Below are 6,340 nucleotides of genomic sequence, written 5' to 3'. Positions count from 1 at the left end.
AATTTTCAGCTTTCTTCTTGATGTCCAGAAGAATTGCTGCCACATCCACCTTAGCTGCAGTTTCTAGTCCCTTCTTTAAGCTGTCTTCGTGTTGCTTGAGGATGGTAGCTGTGTCTTTCTCAACCTGCAACAGGAGGTCAGATTTTAGTCCATGTATAGGCTCAACATCAGTGTTTTCAAACACTTTCTTGTTCCTACTTAACCAAATGTGCCACAAGTAATAGCTTCTGATCCAATTCCAAATTGAAGGGGGAAGACCATAGATTTCCCCTAATAGCACCTCCTTCCAGGTGAGTTTAGTGGGGTGATACTTGAAGACTAAAACCTGCAGAAAACACTAGATGTTAGCATTTTTGGTACAGTTAAGAAAAATATGTGAAATTGATTCTGCCTGTTGTCCACACTTGGGACATAAACCATTCCCCAAACCAGCTTTGTGTGCTCTCTCATTAGTCCATAAACTTTTGAGGGTAATGAGCCACATCAGACAGGACATCTTTGGTTGAATAGAGGGAGCCCAAATGTTTTTAAACCTATAGTTCCACTGATCTACTGCCCAATTAATATGCCATCTGTTATTCAGTTTATTGCATAGTGGAGCACTGCTATTTATCAAGTCAGGCAAGGGGAGCAGTGGTTTGTCCCCTAATAACCTGATCCCCCTGTGATTGAAATGGTGGTTGAGATTGCTCATAACCGGCACGTTAGATTCCCACAAGAGTACCCTTTCAGTCACCAGGTCTAGTTCCTGTCTTTTAAGTTTGAATGTCTGCTTCAGTTGTGTCCCGGTCATCCACGTTTTAAGGACTGGATCCCATATGTCCCTCCAGACTCTAATTCCTTTCTTGAAGAGCTTGTATGCTAAGTTCAGCTGGTTGTCTGGGATCGCTCCCTTATGGAAGCTGGACCAGATAGAGTCCTTGGAACACCAGGGCAGAGTGAGGTTGGGGAGGGGAGAGGGGATTAACAGGTTCTTGTACTTGAACCAGGCCTCCCAAAGTCCTTTGGTCAAGGGCGAATAGTCTTTAGGTTTCAGGTTGACAGGACATATAGTTATCATTAGTGGGTCTAGGCCTTTCCATTTAGGGTAGCCCTTAGCCTGAAATTTGCCAGTGTGGCTGCCTTGATTAAAGTAATCCAGTCTTCTTCTTCCCTGATGATACTTCTTGCAATCCATTTGGCTGCCAGTTTGTCAGACAGGATGCGTAGGTTGGGCAGACCAAGACCACCTAATTTTTTAGGCGTAGTACATATAGCCCAAGACACTTTAGGTACCTTGAATTGTTCTCCATCCCCACTCCATAGAAAGTTCCTCCCTAGTTGTTCTAGTTGTTTCATTCCTGCCTTAGAGGGTTTCCAGTAAGCCAAAAAGTATATTGTGAATGGAATTAGAATGTGTTTAAGCACCATGCATCTTCCAGCCATATTGAGCTGCAACCCTTTCAATTTTTCAAACTTGCCCCTGATTTTTTCCAAAACCCAGTCCCATATTTGTTTCATTGAAATTCCAAAGCCCATGGGTATTCCTAATAGTCTAAATACTTTGCCTATTTCCAGCTCCTTGCATCCTTCATCCAGGAGCCATCTAGGACAAGGACTAATTAGTGTTTTAATTCCTGTTTTATTGGGGTTGATCACAGAGCCCGAAGCCTTGCAAAAGGTTTGAAAGCAGTTCCAAAAGGCCACTAGTGAGACTGGATCGTTATTGACTGTACTATTTGTATCATCAGCAAACTGGTTGAGAACCATGTCTTTGTTGTTAGGGAGTTTGATACCTTTAATATTTCCCTTATCAATCTCAGCTTGAATGAGCCACCCTAGAGCATCCGCTACAATGGCAAACAACAAGGGGGCGAGCGGGCAGCCCTGTCTGATGGATCTCCTCAATGGGAAGGAGTCAGTCATTTCTCCATTGATGGCTATTCTGGTGGAAGCATTACCAAAGAGAGTACTAACATATTTAATGAATTTCCTCCCTAGCCCCATATCTTGGAGGGATTGAAGGATAAAATCCCATTCTAACCCATCATATGCTTTGTCAAAATCAATCTTGAAGAAAACAAAATCTTGGTTGGTTCTTGGGCTTGTTCGATGCCTTCCCATAGGGCAATTATTGAGTCTAGGATGTATCTCCCTTTAATGAATCCTTTTTGTTCTTTTCTTATCCAATGGTCAAGTTGGTCAGATAGCCTCCTAGCTATGGCTTTAGCAAAGACCTTATAAGCTGAAGTGAGACAAGTTATGGGTCTCCAATTAGCTAGAAGCTCTTTGTCATCCCTCTTATGGATTAGCTTGACTATCCCTTCATTGATTGTATGAGGCAAGGCTCCAAATTTTAGGGATTCCCTCCATACCATGAGAAGGGGTGGAATAAGAAAGTCTTTGTATTCTTTGAAGAATTCATTCGGAAGGCCGTCAATCCCTGGACTTTTCCCTGATGCTAGAGAGTCAATGGCGTCACTGATCTCAGTATACTGAGAGCTCCCCATCTAGAACCTCAACCAAGCTTGGGGGGGCAACTTTCCTCCTGGCCATCGCTATCTCAGCTTTAGCGGTTGTCTCTTCCAGTGAGCTCTCTCTAGGGGAGCTAAACATTTTAGAGAAGAACTCCTTGGCTATAAGGAGATTCTCTCCATTGTTTTGTGCATGTGTACCATCTTCCTTTCTAAGCATAGGGATGGAGTCTCTATTCTTTTTTTCCTAAGGACTTGGAATATTTCTTTGGTGGGTTTATATGCTTCGCCAGCCCACCATTGCCTAGTGAAGAGTTGTATGTCCATAGCTTCTATTTCTTCAGAGCAGATCTTAGTTCCTACTTGATTCTTTGTAGGTCATGTTGCAGTTGGCTCTCCCCCGCCTCTATCCTAGTCTCCAAGGTTTTATATGCTGAGTATTGTTTAGCTCTATGTTCCCTAACCTGCTGGGTCTTTTTCATTTTTAAATCCCTCAAGAATAGTTGGGTGTCCCTAATGGCTTTAGTCCATGAGTGAGCTGGGGATAATGTTTGTTGGAAGGCCAATGTCCAGATTTCTTGGATTGATTCCCTGGCTGCTTTGTTTTGGAAAAGTTTGGGGTCTGCATGAAACCAGCCAGCCCTAATTATTTGGGACGAGTTAGAGAGAGTCAGTTGAATAGGCTTATGATCAGACATAACTAAGTTGTCTAGTACTTTTACTTTAACATTGGCATAGGAGGCCAGCAATCCAGCAGAAACATTAAATCTATCTAGTCTAGCCTTACGTAAAGAGGATCCACTTTGATTGTTACTCCAAGTAAATCCTAGCTGTTCACTAACATCCGTGAGCCCATGGTAGGCTTTAGTAACCAAGCACTTACTCCTTTCAGTTCCTGCAAGACATGAACCTTTTTCCAAATACCTGTCTTTACATGTTTCAACCATATTGAAATCACCTGCGATGATGATGGGGCAATTGATAACCTGAAATGAATCCCACAGCCTGCATCTTTCAGAAGAGGTATTAGGGGCATACACTGAAACAACAGCTATCTCTTCCTGATTCTTAAACAGGACTGCCACCCAGTGATTGTCCTTATCTATAATTGTCTTACATATTAGGTCCTTAATTTTGACGGAGACACCAATGCATGTTCCTCCTCTTCTATTGGTGTGGTTTGTTATGAACCATACATATTCCTTGGACACTGACTACAGATTCTTAAGAAGAGGGGGGCCTGACACTTTGATTTCCTGTAGGCAAATGACGTCAGGGAGGATGACACTAACTTTGAGCCATTCCCTGAGTATAGTTGCCCTTTTGGGATCAGTCAATGCCTTGATGTTATAATAAACAATTTTTAGTTTATTCATTACCAGATTTATGTTTTTTTTGGTTTCCCTTTCTTCTAGGGACCCTTTGTTTGCCCAAATGGGTTACTAGCACTTTGCCCTACGCTTGAGTACCTTCTTTTGGTGTTTTGACTATTACCTACCTCTTTGACTAGACTTTCAGCAGGGATGGGGCTGAGAGGGGGGTCTCTCCCCATTGGTAGTTCCTCTTCCTCTGCCTGCGAGAACTCGACATCTTCATTCTGTTCGTTAAGGTCAAAGTTTAGGTTTTCTGGCTGCATTGCATTTTCATCAGGCCTGGTGGTCTGCCCCTTGAAATCTTCCTGAGTTTCCTCCACTATTACCTTATCAGAGACAGGCTCCGTTGTAGTATCCTCCCCCTTTGCTTCATTCACCCCCTTTTCACCATTCCCTTCTGATGTATCCACTAAGTTCATGAGAAGAGGGGAGTATCTATTGTTATTAACGTTTCTACTCTTACTATTACTATTTTGTTTCTGGGTTGACTGATGTTTGCTCTTACCCTTCCTACTGACCGATTGGAACCCATCACTTTGAGGTTCACCGGTTTTAGGATGGGGATTAGTCTTGTCGGGTTCTAGACTCACTCTGTCCTTCCACTTTGGGCAGTCTCGAACGAAATGTCCCATTTTTAGGCACTTAAAATATGCATTAGGGAGATTTTTATAGAGGATAGGTTGATTCTTCACAAAATTGCCCTCTGTGTCAGTGATCATCAATGAATCAATTAAGGTTTTACTCAGATCAATTTCTATTAGTAGCTGGGGGTGCCAACGCGGGTTAATGTCCGTGTAGCGTCTTTGCCCTAGCAATCTACCCAAGGGAGCTGCTAGCATTTTGAGAAAGGGGTAAAGATGTAGCGGCAGGTTTGGGAATTCGACCCAGATCGGGACGCAAGTCGGCTTGGGACCTGAGGGGTCGAATTCTTGAACAGGGACAATGGGGAGCTTCTAAGCATCCATTGCCCATGGCTAAGGAGGGTAAGGGCTGAGTGCTCATTTTCAAACAAAAAGAAGAAGTAGTTGTTTGGGATATATTGGATGGCAATAAGCTTCCCCCCAATAGGTTCCCAGTTTTACCTAACCCAATTACGTAGAAAATCCAGGGGGGACGCGCCCCATGAAAAAGTCCGATCAGCGCTCTTGACTGATAAGAGATGATTAGCTTATTTAACTCAATAGCAGGGACAGAAAGACGGAATTGCTTACCTGACATACCTGTTTGATTGGATGCTTGGCCTGGTTCCGGAGACGCTTTGGGGGGGGCGGCGGCATCCTGTTGCCCTTTTTGCATTCCTGCTTGAGCCTTATATTCACTTCGTTGAGGAAGACACGATTGACTTCGAGAAGTTGCGAAGTTGTCAGTTCCTTCAGTTTCTTGGAGACACGTCCTTTGGACCGCGGGGCTTCCAAAACAGCCACCTGCCACTTTTCTGCAACGCCTCCCAGGTGGACGGGTCCATATCCTGAGGACAATCCATCTCCTCTTTTATCTGGGTGATGTTCTGCATGCTGCCCAATAGGTCCGAGACCTGCAAACTGTGCGGGGAATCCATTAAACAGTGGGTTACCCACTACTTTTCCAAATGCCCTTTGTACTATAGTCGCCATGTCCAACTCATGATGAGAGAAAGATAAGGGCGTCGTCTGCATGATAGGCAAGGACATGGTGCCAAACTGCGGCATAGTCTGAGCAGCGGTCAGGCTCTGCATCTCCCGAGACGCAGACAATACCGCCCTGTCGGGCGGCACGAGAGGAGACAGAAGACCACCAACTGTTATGAGTGCCTTTCCCGCACATGTAACTCGTCGCGTCGGAGCAGCAGCGTGCCCTAGCCCTCGGCCAAAAGGCCAGAGAGCGAGCACGAAAGCGCGAGCTCGGACTCGGACCCCTGCTGGGGTTCGGACTCGGACTCGGACCCCTGCTAGGGTTCGGACTCGGACGCGCAAGAGCCGTTTTTAGTCTATATCGAGTCTTTTCAGTCTATCTACATCGTGTTGTAAATGTTATATCGAGTCTTTTCAGTCTATCTAAAGTTTTTATACACACATTAAATGTTATGTACACTTAATGAATATTATCAAAATATTAAAGCATGCATTAACATACAAATGTACTTAAAACCAATAGCATACATTTTATACTCTTGATTTTAGGTATGTTTGTATATGTGTATACTTTTAGTGATGTGTATACAAAATGAGATACATAAAATATGTATATTCATAATCTAAAACATGAAAATATAGACACATACAATAAATTAATAATAAATATATATATCTCTATTATATCTTTTCTTATACACACATAGATTAAAGCTTTGATATACACCCATATACCACACTGAGAGAGAGAGAAGCATTAATAAACACACCCTTTAATAAATATCATTAAAAGAATTAAAACATAGTGTTACCACACACACACACACACACACACACACACACACACAAACATTATGCATATGTTAATATGCACACATAGATTAAAGCATTGATATGCATCAAT

The sequence above is a fragment of the Lygodium microphyllum genome, chromosome 30 (assembly GCF_053477565.2).
Source record: "Lygodium microphyllum isolate KBCC chromosome 30, Lygodium_microphyllum_v1.1.10, whole genome shotgun sequence".
NCBI lineage: Eukaryota > Viridiplantae > Streptophyta > Polypodiopsida > Schizaeales > Lygodiaceae > Lygodium > Lygodium microphyllum.
The sequence above is the reverse complement of the archived record's forward strand: the minus strand, read 5'-3'. Positions refer to the sequence as shown.